Here is a 22,063-nt window from a genome sequence, read left to right as displayed (position 1 = left end):
GAATCCCAGTTTCCCCTCTAACTGATAGTGGGGTGGTAGAATCCCAGTTTCCCCTCTAACTGATAGTGGGGTGGTAGAATCCCAGTTTCCCCTCTAACTGATAGTGGGGTGGTAGAAGCCCAGTTTCCCCTCTAACTGATAGTGGGGTGGTAGAATCCCAGTTTCCCCTCTAACTGATAGTGGGGTGGTAGAATCCCAGTTTCCCCTCTAACTGATAGTGGGGTGGTAGAATCCCAGTTTCCCCTCTAACTGATAGTGGGGTGGTAGAATCCCAGTTTCCCCTCTAACTGATAGTGGGGTGGTAGAATCCCAGTTTCCCCTCTAACTGATAGTGGGGTGGTAGAATCCCAGTTTCCCCTCTAACTGATAGTGGGGTGGTAGAAGCCCAGTTTCCCCTCTAACTGATAGTGGGGTGGTAGAATCCCAGTTTCCCCTCTAACTGATAGTGGGGTGGTAGGATCCCCAGTTTCCCCTCTAACTGATAGTGGGGTGGTAGAACCCCAGTTTCCCCTCTAACTGATAGTGGGGTGGTAGAATCCCAGTTTCCCCTCTAACTGATAGTGGGGTGGTAGAATCCCCAGTTTCCCCTCTAACTGATAGTGGGGTGGTAGAACCCCCTCTAACTGATAGTGGGGTGGTAGAACCCCAGTTTCCCCTCTAACTGATAGTGGGGTGGTAGAATCCCAGTTTCCCCTCTAACTGATAGTGGGGTGGTAGAATCCCAGTTTCCCCTCTAACTGATAGTGGGGTGGTAGAATCCCAGTTTCCCCTCTAACTGATAGTGGGGTGGTAGCACCCCAGTTTCCCCTCTAACTGATAGTGGGGTGGTAGAATCCCAGTTTCCCCTCTAACTGATAGTGGGGTGGTAGAACCCCAGTTTCCCCTCTAACTGATAGTGGGGTGGTAGGATCCCAGTTTCCCCTCTAACTGATAGTGGGGTGGTAGAACCCCAGTTTCCCCTCTAACTGATAGTGGGGTGGTAGAATCCCAGTTTCCCCTCTAACTGATAGTGGGGTGGTAGAATCCCAGTTTCTCCTCTAACTGATAGTGGGGTGGTAGAATCCCAGTTTCCCCTCTAACTGATAGTGGGGTGGTAGAACCCCCCTCTAACTGATAGTGGGGTGGTAGAACCCCCCTCTAACTGATAGTGGGGTGGTAGAACCCCAGTTTCCCCCTCTAACTGATAGTGGGGTGGTAGAATCCCAGTTTCCCCTCTAACTGATAGTGGGGTGGTAGAATCCCAGTTTCCCCTCTAACTGATAGTGGGGTGGTAGAACCCCAGTTTCCCCTCTAACTGATAGTGGGGTGGTAGAACCCCAGTTTCCCCTCTAACTGATAGTGGGGTGGTAGAACCCCAGTTTCCCTCTAACTGATAGTGGGGTGGTAGAATCCCCAGTTTCCCCTCTAACTGATAGTGGGGTGGTAGAACCCCAGTTTCCCCTCTAACTGATAGTGGGGTGGTAGAACCCCAGTTTCCCCTCTAACTGATAGTGGGGTGGTAGGATCCCAGTTTCCCCCTCTAACTGATAGTTGGGTGGTTGCACCCCAGTTTCCCCTCTAACTGATAGTGGGGTGGTAGAACCCCAGTTTCCCCTCTAACTGATAGTGGGGTGGTAGAACCCCAGTTTCCCCTCTAACTGATAGTGGGGTGGTAGAATCCCAGTTTCCCCTCTAACTGATAGTGGGGTGGTAGAACCCCAGTTTCCCCTCTAACTGATAGTGGGGTGGTAGGATCCCAGTTTCCCCCCTCTAACTGATAGTGGGGTGGTAGAACCCCAGTTTCCCCTCTAACTGATAGTGGGGTGGTAGAATCCCCAGTTTCCCCTCTAACTGATAGTGGGGTGGTAGAACCCCAGTTTCCCCTCTAACTGATAGTGGGGTGGTAGAATCCCAGTTTCCCCTCTAACTGATAGTGGGGTGGTAGAATCCCAGTTTCCCCTCTAACTGATAGTGGGGTGGTAGAATCCCAGTTCCCCTCTAACTGATAGTGGGGTGGTAGACCCCAGTTTCCCCTCTAACTGATAGTGGGGTGGTAGAATCCCAGTTTCCCCTCTAACTGATAGTGGGGTGGTAGAATCCCAGTTTCCCCTCTAACTGATAGTGGGGTGGTAGAATCCCAGTTTCCCCTCTAACTGATAGTGGGGTGGTAGGATCCCAGTTTCCCCTCTAACTGATAGTGGGGTGGTAGAACCCCAGTTTCCCCTCTAACTGATAGTGGGGTGGTAGAATCCCAGTTTCCCCTCTAACTGATAGTGGGGTGGTAGAATCCCAGTTTCCCCTCTAACTGATAGTGGGGTGGTAGAACCCCCTCTAACTGATAGTGGGGTGGTAGAACCCCAGTTTCCCCTCTAACTGATAGTGGGGTGGTAGAATCCCAGTTTCCCCTCTAACTGATAGTGGGGTGGTAGAACCCCCCTCTAACTGATAGTGGGGTGGTAGGATCCCAGTTTCCCCTCTAACTGATAGTGGGGTGGTAGAATCCCAGTTTCCCCCTCTAACTGATAGTGGGGTGGTAGAATCCCAGTTTCCCCTCTAACTGATAGTGGGGTGGTAGGATCCCAGTTTCCCCTCTAACTGATAGTGGGGTGGTAGAATCCCAGTTTCCCCTCTAACTGATAGTGGGGTGGTAGAATCCCAGTTTCCCCTCTAACTGATAGTGGGGTGGTAGAACCCCAGTTTCCCCTCTAACTGATAGTGGGGTGGTAGAATCCCAGTTTCCCCTCTAACTGATAGTGGGGTGGTAGAACCCCCCTCTAACTGATAGTGGGGTGGTAGAATCCCAGTTTCCCCTCTAACTGATAGTGGGGTGGTAGAATCCCAGTTTCCCCTCTAACTGATAGTGGGGTGGTAGAATCCCAGTTTCCCCTCTAACTGATAGTGGGGTGGTAGAATCCCAGTTTCCCCTCTAACTGATAGTGGGGTGGTAGAAACCCAGTTTCCCCTCTAACTGAGGGTGGGGTGGTAGAATCCCAGTTTCCCCCTCTAACTGATAGTGGGGTGGTAGAATCCCAGTTTCCCCTCTAACTGATAGTGGGGTGGTAGAAACCCAGTTTCCCCTCTAACTGATAGTGGGTTGGTAGAATCCCAGTTTCCCCTCTAACTGATAGTGGGGTGGTAGAATCCCAGTTTCCCCTCTAACTGATAGTGGGGTGGTAGAATCCCAGTTTCCCCTCTAACTGATAGTGGGGTGGTAGAATCCCAGTTTCCCCTCTAACTGATAGTGGGGTGGTAGAACCCCAGTTTCCCCTCTAACTGATAGTGGGGTGGTAGAACCCCAGTTTCCCCTCTAACTGATAGTGGGGTGGTAGAACCCCAGTTTCCCCTCTAACTGATAGTGGGGTGGTAGAATCCCAGTTTCCCCTCTAACTGATAGTGGGGTGGTAGAACCCCAGTTTCCCCTCTAACTGATAGTGGGGTGGTAGAACCCCAGTTTCCCCTCTAACTGATAGTGGGGTGGTAGAATCCCCAGTTTCCCCTCTAACTGATAGTGGGGTGGTAGAACCCAGTTTCCCCTCTAACTGATAGTGGGGTGGTAGAATCCCAGTTCCCCCCTCTAACTGATAGTGGGGTGGTAGAATCCCAGTTTCCCCTCTAACTGATAGTGGGGTGGTAGAATCCCAGTTTCCCCTCTAACTGATAGTGGGGTGGTAGAACCCCAGTTTCCCCTCTAACTGATAGTGGGGTGGTAGAATCCCAGTTTCCCCTCTAACTGATAGTGGGGTGGTAGAATCCCAGTTTCCCCTCTAACTGATAGTGGGGTGGTAGAATCCCAGTTTCCCCTCTAACTGATAGTGGGGTGGTAGAAGGCCCAGTTTCCCCTCTAACTGATAGTGGGGTGGTAGAATCCCAGTTTCCCCTCTAACTGATAGTGGGGTGGTAGAACCCCAGTTTCCCCTCTAACTGATAGTGGGGTGGTAGAATCCCAGTTTCCCCTCTAACTGATAGTGGGGTGGTAGAAGCCCAGTTTCCCCTCTAACTGATAGTGGGGTGGTAGAATCCCAGTTTCCCCTCTAACTGATAGTGGGGTGGTAGAACCCCCCTCTAACTGATAGTGGGGTGGTAGAACCCCAGTTTCCCCTCTAACTGATAGTGGGGTGGTAGAACCCCAGTTTCCCCTCTAACTGATAGTGGGGTGGTAGAATCCCAGTTTCCCCTCTAACTGATAGTGGGGTGGTAGAATCCCCCTCTAACTGATAGTGGGGTGGTAGAATCCCCCTCTAACTGATAGTGGGGTGGTAGAAGCCCAGTTTCCCCTCTAACTGATAGTGGGGTGGTAGAATCCCAGTTTCCCCTCTAACTGATAGTGGGGTGGTAGAATCCCAGTTTCCCCTCTAACTGATAGTGGGGTGGTAGAATCCCAGTTTCCCCTCTAACTGATAGTGGGGTGGTAGGATCCCAGTTTCCATTATAGCTCAGCTGCCTATAAATCCAGCTCAGAGAGGTCCAGCTCAGACAGGTCCAGCTCAGAGAGGTCCAGCTCAGACAGGTCCAGCTCAGAGAGGTCCATTTGTTCCTCCAATCAACCCGAATGGAAATGAATTGTTTCAAAGTAAAAGGGAAAGATGCACATCCCTACTACCCTCGTCATCAAGAATAATATTGTCCACCATGATTTACAACTTGTCTCGCTGTCTTTCTGCCTCTCTGTCTGTCTGTCTGCCTGTCTGCCTGTTTCTCTGTCTTTCTGTCTGCCTGTTTGTCTCTCTGTCTGCCTGCCTCTCTGTCTGCCTGTTTGTCTCTCTCTCTGTCTGCCTGTCTGTCTCTCTGTCTGTCTCTCTGTCTGTCTCTCTGTTTGTCTCTCTCTCTGTCTGTCTGTCTGTCTGTCTGTCTGTCTGTCTGTCTGTCTGTCTGTCTCTCTGTCTCTCTGTCTGTCTGTCTGTCTGTCTGTCTGTCTGTCTGTCTGTCTGTCTCTCGTCTCTCTGTCTCTCTGTCTCGTCTGTCTGTCTGTCTGTCTGTCTGTCTGTCTGTCTGTCTGTCTGTCTGTCTGTCTGTCTGTCTGTCTGTCTCGTCTGTCTGTCTGTCTGTTCGTCTGTCTGTCTGTCTGTCTGTCTCTCTGTCTGTCTGTCTGTCTGTCTGTCTGTCTGTCTGTCTGTCTGTCTCTCTGTCTCTCTGTCTGTCTGTCTCTCTGTCTCTGTCTGTCTCGTCTGTCTGTCTGTCTGTCTGTCTGTCTCGTCTGTCTGTCTGTCTGTCTGTCTGTCTGTCTCCTCTGTCTCTCTGTCTGTCTGTCTGTCTGTCAGGACGGAGACCGTGGTGGAGAAGATGCTAACCAACTGGATGTCCATCTGTCTCTACTCCTTCCTCAAGGTGAGGTGTGTGTGTGTGTGTGTGTGTGTGTGTGTGTGTGTGTGTGTGTGTGTGTGTGTGTGTGTGTGTGTGTGTGTGTGTGTGTGTGTTGTGCGTGAGCGAAGCTAAATGTCTCCATTTTGTACATTTTTTTCTGCTGTCATTCTTCCCATGAAGGTGTGTATCTGATTGTCCTACTGTGTACCCCTGTAGGAGGTGGCTGGGGAGCCCCTGTATATGCTGTACAGAGCCATCAAGTACCAGGTGGATAAGGGACCAGTAGATGCTGTGACGGGGAAAGCCAAGCGCACCCTGAACGACAGCCATCTACTGAGAGAGGACATCGACTACTGCTCTATCGTATGTCTCAGCCAAGCTCTCCTCTCTCTCTCTCTCTCTCTCTCTCTCTCTCTCTCTCTCTCTCTCTCTCTCTCTCTCTCTACTCTCTCTCCACTCCACTCTACTCTACTCTACTCTACTCTACTCTACTCTCCTCTCAGCTCTCTCTCTCCCTCTCTACTCTCCTCTCAGCTCTCCCTCTCTATCTATCTCTCTACTCCCCTCTCTACTCCCCTCTCTACTCCCTCTCCCTCTTTCCCTCTCTATCTCCAAAATAATAAACACATTACAATTGTCATATTATGTCTATATACAGTGTTGTAATGATGTACAAATGTTTAAAGTACAAAAGGGAAAATAAATAAACATAAATATGGGTTGTATTTACAATGGTGTTTGTTCTTCACTGGTTGACCTTTTCTTGTGGCAACAGGTCACACATCTTGCTGCTGTGATTGCACACTGTGGTATTTCACCCAGTAGATATGGGAGTTTATCAAAATTGGATTTGTTTTCTAATTCTTTGTGGATCTGTGTAATCTGAGGGAAATATGTGTCTCTAATATGGTCATACATTTGGCAGGAGGTTAGGAAGTGCAGCTCAGTTTCCACCTCATTTTGTGGGCAGTGTTGCACATAGCCTGTCTTCTCTTGAGAGCCAGGTCTGCCTACAGCGACCTTTCTCAATAGCAAGGCTATGCTCACTGAGTCTGTACATAGTCAAAGCTTTCCTTAAGTTTGGGTCAGTCACAGTGGTCAGGTATTCTGCCACTTTGTACTCTCTGTTTAGGGCCAAATAGCATTCTAGTTTGCTCTGTTTTTTTGTTAATTCTTTATAATGTGTCAAGTAATTATCTTTTTGTACGAGTCTGCTGTTAATGATAATGCAGAGGATTTTCCCAAGGTTGCTGTTGAAGCATATCCCACGGTAGTTATTGGGGTCAAATTTGTATCCAATTTTGTGTATTGGGGTGATCAGTCCTTGGTTCCAAATATTGGGGAAGATGCCAGAGCTGAGGATGATGTTAAAGAGTTTAAGTATAGACAATTGGAATTTGTGGTCTGTATATTTTATCATTTCATTGAGGATACCATCAACACCACAGGCCTCTCTCTCTCTCTCTCCACTCTTCCCCTCTTTCTTATCTCTTTCCTCTCTCCTCTCTCTCTTTCCTTTCTCTACTCTTGCTCTCTCTACTCTTCCTCTCTCTCTCTCTCTCTCTTCCTCTCTACTCTTCCTCTCTCTCCCTCCTCTATCCTCTCTCTACACTTCCTCTCTACTCTTCCTCTCTCTACCTCCCTATCCTCTCTCTCTACTCTTCCTCTCTTCTTCCAACTCTTTACTACCCTGCTATATGATATAGTTTCTGAGCCTACCTTAGTTTCCTTGGTTTGTGTGTTGACATCGTCGTCCCCCTCTCTCCTCTGGTCAGACTCTGACGGTGATGGTGAAGAGTGGTGTGGAGGTGCAGCCGTGTCCGGTCAAGGTGTTGGACACTGACACCATCACACAGGTCAAAGACAAGATCCTAGACCAGATCTATAAAGGAGCTCCCTTCTCACAGAGACCTGCTGCAGACTCACTAGACCTGGGTAAGGAATAGAGGCCTGGGTAAGGAATAGAGGCCTGGGTAAGGAATAGAGGCCTGGGTAAGGAATAGAGGCCTGGGTAAGGAACAGAGACCTGGGTAAGGAACAGAGACCTGGGTAAGGAACAGAGACCTGGGTAAGGAACAGAGGCCTGGGTAAGGAACAGAGGCCTGGGTAAGGAACAGAGGCCTGGGTAAGGAACAGAGGCCTGGGTAAGGAACAGAGGCCTGGGTAAGGAACAGAGGCCTGGGTAAGGAACAGAGACATGGGTAAGGAATAGAGAATACTTATCTTTTGCTCATGTTGACTCAATGAATAAAATAGCCTAACTTAGAAAATCTCTTTTTGACCCTCTACTAATGAATGTGATGTTTGAACACATAACACACCAGTGGTTTGAAGAACCAATGCCAGGAATAATGAACCCATTTTGTTTGTAAAGCACCTTTCGTTCAACGTTTTGCGGCCCAAAGTGCAAACAGATATTTATTTGAAACCACACTCGGGTAATGAGTAAATTTACCTGTGACCTGACATGTGTTAGCTAACCCAGTCTTATAGCATTCCAACAACCCGGGTTTAAACCGGTCTTGTAAAATTCAGACAACGCAAGTTCAACCCAGTCTTATAGCATTCCGACAACCCGGGTTCAACCCAGTCTTATAGCATTCCGACAACCCGGGTTCAACCCAGTCTTATAGCATTCAGACAACCCGGGTTCAACCCAGTCTTATAGCATTCCGACAACCCGGGTTTAAACCAGTCTTGTAACATTCAGACAACCCGGGTTCAACCCAGTCTTATAGCATTCCGACAACCCGGGTTCAACCCAGGCTTATAGCATTCAGACAACCCGGGTTCAACCCAGTCTTGTAGTATTCACGCCAGTCTTGTAGCATTCAGACAACCCGGGTTCAACCCAGTCTTGTAGTATTCAGACAACCCGGGTTCAACCCAGTCTTGTAGTATTCAGACAACATATATGATTTGTCTCGTCAGAATGGCGATCGGGACAGGCGGGTCACCTGACACTGTCAGACGATGACGTCACAGCGATCGTCCAGGGGCGCTGGAAGAAACTCAACACTCTGCAGCACTACAAGGTAAGAGAGTTACACACACATCCACTACACACAGAGGAGTGCAGAGTGGTGTTCAGTAGGAGTGCAGAGTGGTGTTCAGCAGGAGTGCAGAGTGGTGTTCAGCAGGAGTGCAGGGAGTGGTGTTCAGCAGGAGTGCAGAGTGGTGTTCAGCAGGAGTGCAGAGTGGTGTTCAGCAGGAGTGCAGAGTGGTGTTCAGCAGGGAGTGCAGAGTTGTGTTCAGCAGGAGTGCAGAGTGGTGTTCAGCAGGGAGTGCAGAGTGGTGTTCAGCAGTAGTGCAGAGTGGTGTTCAGCAGGAGTGCAGAGTGGTGTTCAGCAGGAGTGCAGAGTGGTGTTCAGCAGTAGTGCAGAGTGGTGTTCAGCAGGAGTGCAGAGTGGTGTTCAGCAGGAGTGCAGAGTGGTGTTCAGTAGGTACAAAACAGGAAACAACTGGAAGGTGTAGAGCCTGTCTTGTCCAATCAGAAACGTTAACCCCTGTGCTGATGTGCGCCCCGCTGAACACGGCTTGGATGTTGATATCTGTTGGTGTTTTCTCTCCTCAGGTACCAGATGGAGCTACAGTGGCTCTGATCCCTAGGTCAGCTGCTGTCATGGGAATACACCAGGTCTACCAGACCGGAGAGAGTAAATACTGTTATACTACTATATAACCTGTTATACTACTATAGAACCTGTTATACTACTATATAGCCTGAATACACCAGGTCTACCAGACTGGAGAGAGTAAATACTGTTATACTACTATAGAACCTGTTATACTACTATATAGCCTGAATACACCAGGTCTACCAGACCGGAGAGAGTAAATACTGTTATACTACTATATAACCTGTTATACTACTATATAACCTGTTATACTATATAGCCTGAATACACCAGGTCTACCAGACCGGAGAGAGTAAATACTGTTATACTACTATATAACCTGTTATACTATATAGCCTGAATACACCAGGTCTACCAGACCGGAGAGAGTAAATACTGTTATACTACTATATAACCTGTTATACTACTATATAACCTGTTATACTACTATATAACCTGTTATACTACTATATAACCTGTTATACTATATAGCCTGAATACACCAGGTCTACCAGACCGGAGAGAGTAAATACTGTTATACTACTATATAACCTGTTATACTACTATATAACCTGTTATACTACTATAGAACCTGTTATACTACTATATAGCCTGAATACACCAGGTCTACCAGACCGGAGAGAGTAAATACTGTTATACTACTATATAGCCTGTTATACTACTATATAGCCTGTTATACTGCTATATAGCCTGTTATACTATATAGCCTGTTATACTATATAGCCTGTTATACTACTATATAGCCTGTTATACTACTATATAGCCTGTTATACTACTATATAGCTTGTTTTACTACTATATAGCCTGTTATACTATAGAACCTGTTATACTACTATATAGCCTGTTATACTACTATATAACCTGTTATACTACTATATAACCTGTTATACTACTATATAGCCTGTTATACTACTATATAGCCTGTTATACTACTATATAGCCTGTTATACTACTATATAACCTGTTATACTGCTATATAACCTGTTATACTACTATATAGCCTGTTATACTACTATATAGCCTGTTATACTACTATATAACCTGTTATACTACTATATAGCCTGTTATACTATATAGCCTGTTATACTATATAGCCTGTTATACTACTATATAACCTGTTATACTACTATATAACCTGTTATACTACTATATAGCCTGTTATACTACTATATAGCCTGTTATACTACTATATAACCTGTTATACTACTATATAGCCTGTTATACTATATAGCCTGTTATACTATATAGCCTGTTATACTACTATATAGCCTGTTATACTACTATATAACCTGTTTAATACTACATAGCCTGTTATACTACTATATAAGCTGTTTAATACTATATAACCTGTTATACTACTATATAGCATTTTATACTGCTATATAGCCTGTCATACTACTATAGAACCTGTTATACTACTATAGAACCTGTTATACTACTATATAGCCTGTTATACTACTATATAGCCTGTTATACTACTATATAGCCTGTTATACTACTATAGAGCCTGTTATACTATATAGAACCTGTTATACTACTATATAGCCTGTTATACTACTATATAGCCTGTTATACTACTATATTGCCTGTTATACTACTATATAGCCTGTTATACTATAGAACCTGTTATACTACTATATAGCCTGTTATACTACTATATAGCCTGTTATACTACTATATAGCCTATTATACTATATAACCTGTTATACTACTATATAGCCTGTTATACTACTATATAGCCTGTTATACTACTATATAGCCTATTATACTATATAGCCTGTTATACCACTATATAGCCTGTTATACTACTATATAGCCTGTTATACTACTATATAGCCTGTTATACTACTATATAGCCTATTATACTATATAACCTGTTATACTACTATATAGCCTGTTATACTACTATATAGCCTGTTATACTACTATATAGCCTATTATACTATATAACCTGTTATACTACTATATAGCCTGTTATACTATATAGCCTGTTATACTACTATATAGCCTGTTATACTACTATATAACCTGTTATACTACTATATAACCTATTTAATACTACATAGCCTGTTATACTACAATATAGCATTTTATACTGCTATATAGCCTGTCATACTACTATATAGCCTGTTATACTACTATATAGCCTGTTATACTATATAGCCTGTTATACTACTATATAGCCTGTTATACTACTATATAGCCTGTTATACTACTATATAGCCTATTATACTATATAACCTGTTATACTACTACATAGCCTGTTATACTACTATATAGCCTGTTATACTACTATATAGCCTATTATACTATATAACCTGTTATACTACTATATAGCCTGTTATACTACTATATAGCCTGTTATACTACTATATAGCCTATTATACTATATAGCCTGTTATACTACTATATAGCCTGTTATACTACTATATAGCCTGTTATACTACTATATAGCCTATTATACTATATAACCTGTTATACTACTATATAGCCTATTATACTATATAGCCTGTTATACTACTATATAGCCTGTTATACTACTATATAGCCTGTTATACTACTATATAACCTGTTATACTACTATATTGCCTGTTATACTACTATATAGCCTGTTATACTATATAGCCTGTTATACTACTATATAGCCTGTTATACTACTATATAACCTGTTATACTGCTATATAACCTGTTTAATACTACATAGCCTATTATACTACTATATAACCTGTTTAATACTATATAACCTGTTATACTACTATATAGCATTTTATACTGCTATATAGCCTGTCATACTACTATATAGCCTGTTTAATACTACATAACCTGTTATACTACTATATAGCCTGTTATACTACTATATAGCCTGTTATACTACTATATAGCCTGTTATACTACTATAGAACCTGTTATACTACTATATAGCCTGTTATACTACTATATCGCCTGTTATACTACTATATAACCTGTTATACTACTATATCATCTGTTTAATACTATATAGCCTGTTATACTACTATATAATCTGTTTAATACTATATAGCCTGTTATACTACTATATAATCTGTTTAATACTATATTGCCTGTTTAATACTATGTAAGTACTGAATTATTTTAGAGCTGTTTCCAAAATGTCACCCTATACATATATCAAAGAGATGTACTACTATAGTATAAGGAATATGTTTCCCCCTGTCCAAAATGGCACCCTATTCCCCTTGGTAGGACACTAGTTTTAGGGAATACAGTGCCATTTCAATTTAAGTGTGACCTGGAAGTGTGTCCCTCTGTGCGCTCCGTAGAGACACCCATGTTGGAGGGGGGGGAGGAAGGGCTGAGGCTGTGGCACCTGGTGAAGTCCAGCGAGGACCCAGAGATCCCCAAACACAGGAAGAGCAGCATGAGAGAGAGGGAGAGAGCCAAGGCAATACCAGAGATATACCTGACACGACTACTATCTATGAAGGTAGGTACACACACACACAGAGACACACACACAGACACAGACACACACACACAGACACACAGACACACACACACACACACACACACACACACACACGAGACACACACAGACACACACACACACACACACACACACACACACACACACACACACACACACACACACACACACACACACACACACACACACAGAGACACACACACAGAGACACACACACAGACACAGACACACACACACAGACACACAGACACACACACACACACACACACACACACACACACACACACACACACACACACAGAGAGACACACACACACACACAGACACACACAGACACACACACACACAGAGACACACACACACACACACACACACACACACACACAGAGACACACACACACAGACACACAGAGACACACACACACAGACACACACACACACACACACACAGAGACACACACACACACACACACACACACACACACACAGAGACACACACACACACACAGACACACACAGACACACACACACACACACACACACACAGACACACACACACACACACAGAGACACACACACACACACAGAGAGAACAGACCAAGGCTATACCAGAGTTACATACTGTGTTATCCATACTGTTTGAATGTAGATGTAGGAGCTATATCAGTTTTGTGGTATAGATACCTAGCTGGTAAAGTATATATATAGATACCTAGCTGTTGTGTCTCTCTCCTCTCTAAGGGGACGCTGCAGAAGTTTGTAGACGACGTGTTCGTAGCCATCCTCAACACCAAGCGCCCTCCTCCCATCGCTGTGCGTTTCTTCTTTGACTTCCTGGATGACATGGCGGAGAAACACGGCATTGACGACCCGAGACCGTACACATCTGGAAAACTAACAGGTCCGTCAGACAACAAGTGATTGATTTTATGTTTATTGTTCTTCAAGAGGACCAACAGGTCAGTCAGTCACTGGGTCCTAGTTTGTCTTTCTGTAAAGTCTACAGTGCCTTGCAAAAGTATTCAATCCACCCCCACCCCCCCATGGCGTTTTTTTCCTATTTTGTTGCATTACAACCTGTAATTTAAATAGATTTTTATTTGGATTTTATGTAATGGACATAAACAAGATAGTCGAAATTGGTGAAATGGAATGAAAAAAATCACTTGTTTAAAAAAATGCTAAAAAATCAAAAACTGAAAAGTGGTGGGTGTATATGTTTTCACACCCTTTACTATGAAGCACCTAAATAAGATCTGGTGCAACCAATTACCTTCAGAAGTCACATAATTAGTTAAATTAAGTCCACCTGTGTGCAATCTAAGTGTCACATGATCTCAGTATATATACACCTGTTCTGAAAGTCCCCAGAGTCTGCAACGCCACTAAGCAAGCGGCACCATGAAGACCAAGGAGCTCTCCAAACAGGTCAGGGACAAAGTTGTGGAGAAGTACAGATCAGGGTTGGGTCATAAAAAAAGATCAGAAATGTTGAACATCTCACGGAGCACCATTAAATCCATTATTAAAAAAATGGAAAGAATTTGGCACCACAACAAACCTGCCAATAGCGGGCCGCCCACCAAAACTCACAGACCAGGCAAGGAGGGCATTAATCAGAGAGGCAACAAAGAGACCAAAGATAACCCTGAAGGAGCTGAAGGGTTCCACAGCGGAGATTGGAGTATCTGTCCATAGGACCACTTTAAGCCGTACACTCCACAGAGCTGGGATTTCTGGAAGAGTGGCCAGAAAAAAGCCATTGCTTAAAGAAAAAATAAGCAAACACATTTGGTGTTCGCCAAAAGGCATGTGGGAGACTTCCCAAACATATGGAAGAAGGTACTCTGGTCAGATGAGACTAAAATTGAGCTTTTTGGCCATCAAGGAAAACCCTATGTCTGGCGCAAACCCAACACCTCTCATCCCCCCGAGAACATCATCCCCACAGTGAAGCATGGTGGTGGCAGCATCATGCTGAGGGGATGTTTTTCATCGGCAGGGCCTGAGAAACTGGTCAGAATTTAAGGAATGATGGATGGCACTAAATACAGGGGACATTCTTGAGGGAAACCTGTTTCAGTCTTCCAGAAATTTGAGACTGGGACGGAGGTTCACCTTCCAGCAGGACAATGACCCTAAGCATCCTGCTAAAGCAGTGGTTTAAGGGGAAACATTTAAATGTCTTGGAACGGCCTAGTCAAAGCCCAGACCTCAATCCAATTGAGAATCTGTGGTATGACTTACAGATTGCTGTACACCAGCAGAACCCATCCAACTTGAAGGAGCTGGAGCTGTTTTGCCTTGAAGAATGGGCAAAAATCCCAGTGGCTAGATGTGCCAAGCTTATAGAGACTAACCACAAGAGACTTGCAGATGTAATTGCTGCAAAAGGTGGCTCTACAAAGTATTGACTTTGGGGGGGGGTGAATAATTATGCACGCTCAAGTTTTCCGTTTTTTTGGTCTTATTTCTTGTTTGTTTCCCAAGAAAAAATATTTAGCATTTTCAAAGTGGTAGGCATGTTGTGTAAATCAAATGATACAAACCCTCAAGAAATCCATTTTAATTCCAGGTTGTAAGGCAACAAAATAGGAAAATGCCAAGGGGGGGGGGTGAATACTTTTGCAAGCCACTGTAAATAATTTTTAAAAGAAGCAGCTTTTGGTAAGGTGCTGTCTAACAGAACATATAACTAAATAAAATGAAAGTCTTCTCTCTTCTATTATAAACTGCAAAGAGAGAAGAGTGTGAGACTTTCAATGGTCGTTTCTGAGATCGACTGCATCGCAATCAGTGACTGAGCAAACTGACTGATCACCTTGTGTCCTGAATAACTGTCCTGAATAACTGCTGGTTGTTCTTATTCCGTCTTCTGTCGGTGATCAGCAACTGAACATGTGATATTCTTGAACACGGTCATTGTATTTCCTTCCGTAAAACAATAACTTTTCCCTGGATAACCACCTCTCCTCCCTCCATTCCTCCAGCTTGCCTCTGAGGTTCTGGGTCAACATCCTGAAGAACCCTCAGTTTGTGTTTGATGTCCAGGTGACCGATAGCGTGGACGCTGTCCTCTCTGTCATCGCGCAGACCTTCATTGACTCTTGCACCACCTCCGAACACAAAGTTGGACGGGTCAGTAATTTTGTTGTTGATATAGTATTTTATAGAAATTTCACAATTTTCTCCCATATTAAGAGATTAAAAAAATAATTAAACATAAAAGCTCAGTTTAAATAAAGGAATTTAAACTAACACATGGAACATACAATGAAATCCTGAGACAGGTAAACAACCACCATTATAAATAAATCCTTGCAGCAGAATAGCTGATAAATCAGTTTCTGGGTGATTTAAATAATGTTCCTACACTTTGTAGAACTGATCTGTTTTAGAATGTAATGTACATGTCAGATATTCTGTGCACAATTGGCACAGCGTCGTCCGAGTTTGGCTGGTTTAGGCCGTCATTGTAAATTGTTAACTGACTTGCCTAGATAAATAAAAATGTAAAAATTCAATTAAAAAATTTGGTTTTCCCTCACTGCGTAGGTTAGGATGTTGTAAAGCCTCCTCTTATCCACAGAAGTAACATGCCTACTAGGGAGACCTTCTTTAGGGAGTCCTTCTTCTTTAGGGAGACCTTCTTTAGGGAGACCTTCTTTAGGGGAGACCTTCTTTAGGGAGACCTTCTTCTTTAGGGAGACCTTCTTCTTTAGGGAGACCTTCTTTAGGGAGACCTTCTTCTTTAAGGAGACTTTCTTTAGGGAGACCTTCTTCTTTAGGGAGACCTTCTTCTTTAGGGAGACCTTCTTTAGGGAGACCTTCTTTAGGGAGTCCTTCTTCTTTAGGGAGACCTTCTTTAGGGAGACCTTCTTTAGGGAGACCTTCTTCTTTAGGGAGACCTTCTTCTTTAGGGAGACCTTCTTCTTTAGGGAGACCTTCTTCTTTAGGGAGACCTTCTTCTTTAGGGAGACCTTCTTCTTTAGGGAGACCTTCTTCTTTAGGGAGACCTTCTTCTTTAGGGAGACCTTCTTTAGGGAGACCTTCTTTAGGGAGACCTTCTTCTTTAGGGAGACCTTCTTCTTTAGGGAGACCTTCTTCTTTAGGGAGACCTTCTTTAGGAAGACCTTCTTTAGGGAGACCTTCTTTAGGGAGACCTTCTTTAGGAAGACCTTCTTTAGGGAGACCTTCTTTAGGGAGACCTTCTTCTTTAGGGAGACCTTCTTTATGGAGACCTTCTTTAGGGAGACCTTCTTTAGGGAGACCTTCTTTAGGGAGACCTTCTTCTTTAGGGAGACCTTCTTTAGGGAGACCTTCTTCTTTAGGGAGACCTTCTTCTTTAGGGAGACCTTCTTCTTTAGCGAGACCTTCTTCTTTAGGGGAGACCTTCTTTAGGGAGACCTTCTTTAGGGAGACCTTCTTTAGGGAGACCTTCTTCTTTAGGAAGACCTTCTTTAGGGAGACTTTCTTCTTTAGGGAGACCTTTAGGGAGACCTTTAGGGAGACCTTCTTCTTTAGGGGAGACCTTCTTCTTTAGGGAGACCTTCTTCTTTAGGGAGACCTTCTTCTTTAGGGAGACCTTCTTTAGGAAGACCTTCTTTAGGTAGTCCTTCTTCTTTAGGGAGACCTTCTTCTTCAGGGAGACCTTCTTCTTTGGGGAGACCTTCTTCTTTAGGGAGACCTTCTTTAGGGAGACCTTCTTCTTCAGGGAGACCTTCTTCTTTAGGGAGACCTTCTTTATGGAGACCTTCTTTAGGGAGACCTTCTTTATGGAGACCTTCTTCTTTAGGGAGACCTTCTTCTTTAGGGAGACCTTCTTCTTTATGGAGACCTTCTTTAGGGAGACCTTCTTCTTTATGGAGACCTTCTTTAGGGAGACCTTCTTCTTTAGGGAGACCTTCTTCTTTAGGGAGACCTTCTTCTTTAGAGACCTTCTTCTTTAGGGAGACCTTCTTTAGGGAGACCTTCTTCTTTAGGGAGACCTTCTTCTTTAGGGAGACCTTCTTCTTTAGGGAGACCTTCTTTAGGGAGACCTTCTTTAGGGAGACCTTCTTTAGGGAGACCTTCTTCTTTAGGGAGACCTTCTTCTTTAGGGAGACCTTCTTCTTTAGGGAGACCTTCTTTAGGGAGACCTTCTTTAGGGAGACCTTCTTTAGGGAGACCTTCTTCTTTAGGGAGACCTTCTTCTTCTTATTTATTAGAGAACACGAAAAAAAAAAACACGACAGTACAACAGTCTTGCAGGCTATACTAAAAAGCAATGCAAAAACAACTACCCACAAAACCCAAACCAAACACACACCTAATTATAGGACTCCCAATCAGAGGCAACTAGAAACACCTGCCTCCAATTGAGAGTCCAACACCCAAACCTAAACATAGAAAAACTAAACTAGACAGAAAGTAGAAATACATACAAAAACACAAACCCTCTGCCACATCCTGACCAAAACTAATACAATTACTCCCTCTGCTGGTCAGGACGTGACAAAACATGTCTGTGATTTGGGGATATATGAATTCTGTGTATTATTCTTAATTGGATGCTCTAGTACGATTACATATAGATATTGTTTTTGCATATCTCCAAATGTACTCCCACATCTCCTCATCAATAGTAACAGACAATTCTTTCTCCCACACTGGTTTCCCCTCTCTGTGTGTGTACAGTAGAAAACGACCTGAAAGCATCATAAATACATTTACAGATATTTTCCTTTGTGAGATAGATACATCAGGGTTGCCAATCAAGGTAGTGCTCTTTAAAATATAATGTCTTACTTGTAGGAAGCGGAAAAAGTCCCGCTTTGGGAGATTCAATATATTTTTCAACCATCGCTTTTCAACCAAATGACAAAATCTTATCAACGAATAAATCATTTAGTCGGCCTGTGCCCCTTATCAAGCCAAATGATAAAACCAGCTTCCAGAAATCCTGGTCCAAAATCTGCGTGGTTAAGAATTGCGGTAAAGACCAGAGGTTAGTTTGGATCTTGGGTCAGTCAATTTATAAAATACATTTTAAAAAACACAATCTAAAAACACGCTTCTATTTGTTTATTTACTTATTTGAATGAATTTATTATTTAGAGAGAGTATTTTCTAAGTACAGTTAGAGGGAATCAGTAATCATTAATTGGGGTCAGGACAGCAGATCTCGTATTTCCTCATCATTTCTGTTCAGAGTGGATAACGCCGAGGAACAGGAAACTTTGTGTTGTTTAGTATGATGATGATGATGATGATGATGATGATGATGGTCGTTGACAAACATAATCTGTCTAACATCGTGATTTTGATTTCCTGCCAACAGGACTCTCCAGTGAATAAACTACTGTACGCCAGAGAAATCCCCAGATACAAACAGCTTGTTGAGAGGTGAGACAGACAGGCAGGCAGGCAGGCAGGCAGGCAGGCAGGCAGGCAGGCAGGCAGGCAGACAGACAGACAGACAGACAGACAGACAGACAGACAGACAGACAGACAGACAGACAGACGACAGACAGACAGACAGACAGACAGACAGACAGACAGACAGACAGACAGACAGACAGACAGACAGACCACTGGTTCCCTGTCACATGAGCTAGGTTATTGGAGCTGGGTTATGGGAGCTGGTTATTGGAGCTGGGTTGTTGGAGCTGGGTTGTTGGAGCTGGGTTATTGGAGCTGGTTATTGGAGCTGGTTATTGGAGCTGGTTATGGAGCTGGTTATTGGAGCTGGTTATTGGAGCTGGGTTGTTGGAGCTGGTTATTGGAGCTGGTTATGGGAGCTGGGTTATTGGAGCTGGGTTGTTGGAGCTGGTTATTGGAGCTGGTTATTGGAGCTGGTTATTGGAGCTGGTTATGGGAGCTGGTTATTGGAGCTGGTTATTGGAGCTGGTTGTTGGAGCTGGTTATTGGAGCTGGTTATTGGAGCTGGTTATTGGAGCTGGTTATTGGAGCTGGGTTATTGGAGCTGGTTATGGGAGCTGGTTATTGGAGCTGGTTATTGGAGCTGGGTTATTGGAGCTGGGTTATGGGAGCTGGTTATTGGAGCTGGGTTATTGGAGCTGGGTTATTGGAGCTGGGTTATTGGAGCTGGTTATTGGAGCTGGGTTATTGGAGCTGGGTTATTGGAGCTGGTTATTGGAGCTGGTTATGGGAGCTGGTTATGGGAGCTGGTTATTGGAGCTGGGTTATGGGAGCTGGTTATTGGAGCTGGTTATTGGAGCTGGTTATTGGAGCTGGTTATGGGAGCTGGTTATTGGAGCTGGTTATTGGAGCTGGTTATTGGAGCTGGGTTATGGGAGCTGGGTTATTGGAGCTGGTTATTGGAGCTGGTTATTGGAGCTGGTTATTGGAGCTGGGTTATTGGAGCTGGTTATGGGAGCTGGTTATTGGAGCTGGTTATTGGAGCTGGGTTATTGGAGCTGGGTTATGGGAGCTGGTTATTGGAGCTGGGTTATTGGAGCTGGGTTATTGGAGCTGGGTTATTGGAGCTGGTTATTGGAGCTGGGTTATTGGAGCTGGGTTATTGGAGCTGGTATTACAGTGTTCTGTGGGTATTGTTCCAGGTATTAGAGTGTTCTGTGGGTATCGTTCCAGGTATTACAGTGTGTTCTGTGGGTATTGTTCCAGGTATTATAGTGTTCTGTGGGTATTGTTCCAGGTATTACAGTGTTCTGTGGGTATTGTTCCAGGTATTACAGTGTTCTGTGGGTATTGTTCCAGGTATTACAGTGTTCTGTGGGTATTGTTCCAGGTATTATAGTGTTCTGTGGGTATTGTTCCAGGTATTACAGTGTTCTGTGGGTATTGTTCCAGGTATTATAGTGTTCTGTGGGTATTGTTCCAGGTATTACAGTGTTCTGTGGGTATTGTTCCAGGTATTATAGTGTTCTGTGGGTATTGTTCCAGGTATTACAGTGTTCTGTGGGTATTGTTCCAGGTATTATAGTGTTCTGTGGGTATTGTTCCAGGTATTATAGTGTTCTGTGGGTATTGTTCCAGGTATTATAGTGTTCTGTGGGTATTGTTCCAGGTATTACAGTGTTCTGTGGGTATTGTTCCAGGTATTATAGTGTTCTGTGGGTATTGTTCCAGGTATTACAGTGTTCTGTGGGTATTGTTCCAGGTATTACAGTGTTCTGTGGGTATTGTTCCAGGTATTATAGTGTTCTGTGGGTATTGTTCCAGGTATTATAGTGTGTTCTGTGGGTATTGTTCCAGGTATTACAGTGTTCTGTGGGTATTGTTCCAGGTTTTACAGTGTGTTCTGTGGGTATTGTTCCAGGTATTATAGTGTTCTGTGGGTATTGTTCCAGGTATTATAGTGTTCTGTGGGTATTGTTCCAGGTTTTACAGTGTGTTCTGTGGGTATTGTTCCAGGTTTTACAGTGTGTTCTGTGGGTATTGTTCCAGGTATTATAGTGTGTTCTGTGGGTATTGTTCCAGGTATTACAGTGTTCTGTGGGTATTGTTCCAGGTATTATAGTGTTCTGTGGGTATTGTTCCAGGTATTATAGTGTTCTGTGGGTATTGTTCCAGGTATTATAGTGTTCTGTGGGTATTGTTCCAGGTATTATAGTGTTCTGTGGGTATTGTTCCAGGTATTATAGTGTTCTGTGGGTATTGTTCCAGGTATTATAGTGTTCTGTGGGTATTGTTCCAGGTATTACAGTGTTCTGTGGGTATTGTTCCAGGTATTACAGTGTTCTGTGGGTATCGTTCCAGGTATTATAGTGTTCTGTGGGTATTGTTCCAGGTATTACAGTGTTCTGTGGGTATTGTTCCAGGTATTACAGTGTTCTGTGCGTATTGTTCCAGGTATTATAGTGTTCTGTGGGTATTGTTCCAGGTATTATAGTGTTCTGTGGGTATTGTTCCAGGTATTACAGTGTTCTGTGGGTATTGTTCCAGGTATTACAGTGTTCTGTGGGTATTGTTCCAGGTATTATAGTGTTCTGTGGGTATTGTTCCAGGTATTACAGTGTTCTGTGGGTATCGTTCCAGGTATTACAGTGTTCTGTGGGTATTGTTCCAGGTATTATAGTGTTCTGTGGGTATTGTTCCAGGTATTATAGTGTTCTGTGGGTATCGTTCCAGGTATTATAGTGTGTTCTGTGGGTATTGTTCCAGGTATTATAGTGTTCTGTGGGTATTGTTCCAGGTATTATAGTGTGTTCTGTGGGTATTGTTCCAGGTATTATAGTGTTCTGTGGGTATTGTTCCAGGTATTACAGTGTTCTGTGGGTATTGTTCCAGGTATTATAGTGTTCTGTGGGTATTGTTCCAGGTATTATAGTGTTCTGTGGGTATTGTTCCAGGTATTATAGTGTTCTGTGGGTATTGTTCCAGGTATTACAGTGTGTTCTGTGGGTATTGTTCCAGGTATTACAGTGTGTTCTGTGGGTATTGTTCCAGGTATTATAGTGTTCTGTGGGTATTGTTCCAGGTATTATAGTGTTCTGTGGGTATTGTTCCAGGTATTATAGTGTTCTGTGGGTATTGTTCCAGGTATTATAGTGTTCTGTGGGTATTGTTCCAGGTATTATAGTGTTCTGTGGGTATTGTTCCAGGTATTATAGTGTGTTCTGTGGGTATTGTTCCAGGTATTACAGTGTTCTGTGGGTATTGTTCCAGGTATTATAGTGTTCTGTGGGTATTGTTCCAGGTATTATAGTGTTCTGTGGGT

The 22,063-nt window shown here is 43.7% G+C and overlaps 1 pseudogene; it reads left to right on the top strand.

Annotated features, from left to right (window-relative positions):
* LOC106591113 (plexin-B1-like) overlaps positions 1–22,063 on the top strand; it is a 91,780-nt pseudogene that overhangs the window by 66,941 nt on the left and 2,776 nt on the right.

The sequence above is a fragment of the Salmo salar genome, unplaced genomic scaffold (assembly GCF_905237065.1).
Source record: "Salmo salar unplaced genomic scaffold, Ssal_v3.1, whole genome shotgun sequence".
Lineage (NCBI taxonomy): Eukaryota > Metazoa > Chordata > Actinopteri > Salmoniformes > Salmonidae > Salmo > Salmo salar.
This window is presented reverse-complemented; position numbering and strand designations above follow the sequence as displayed.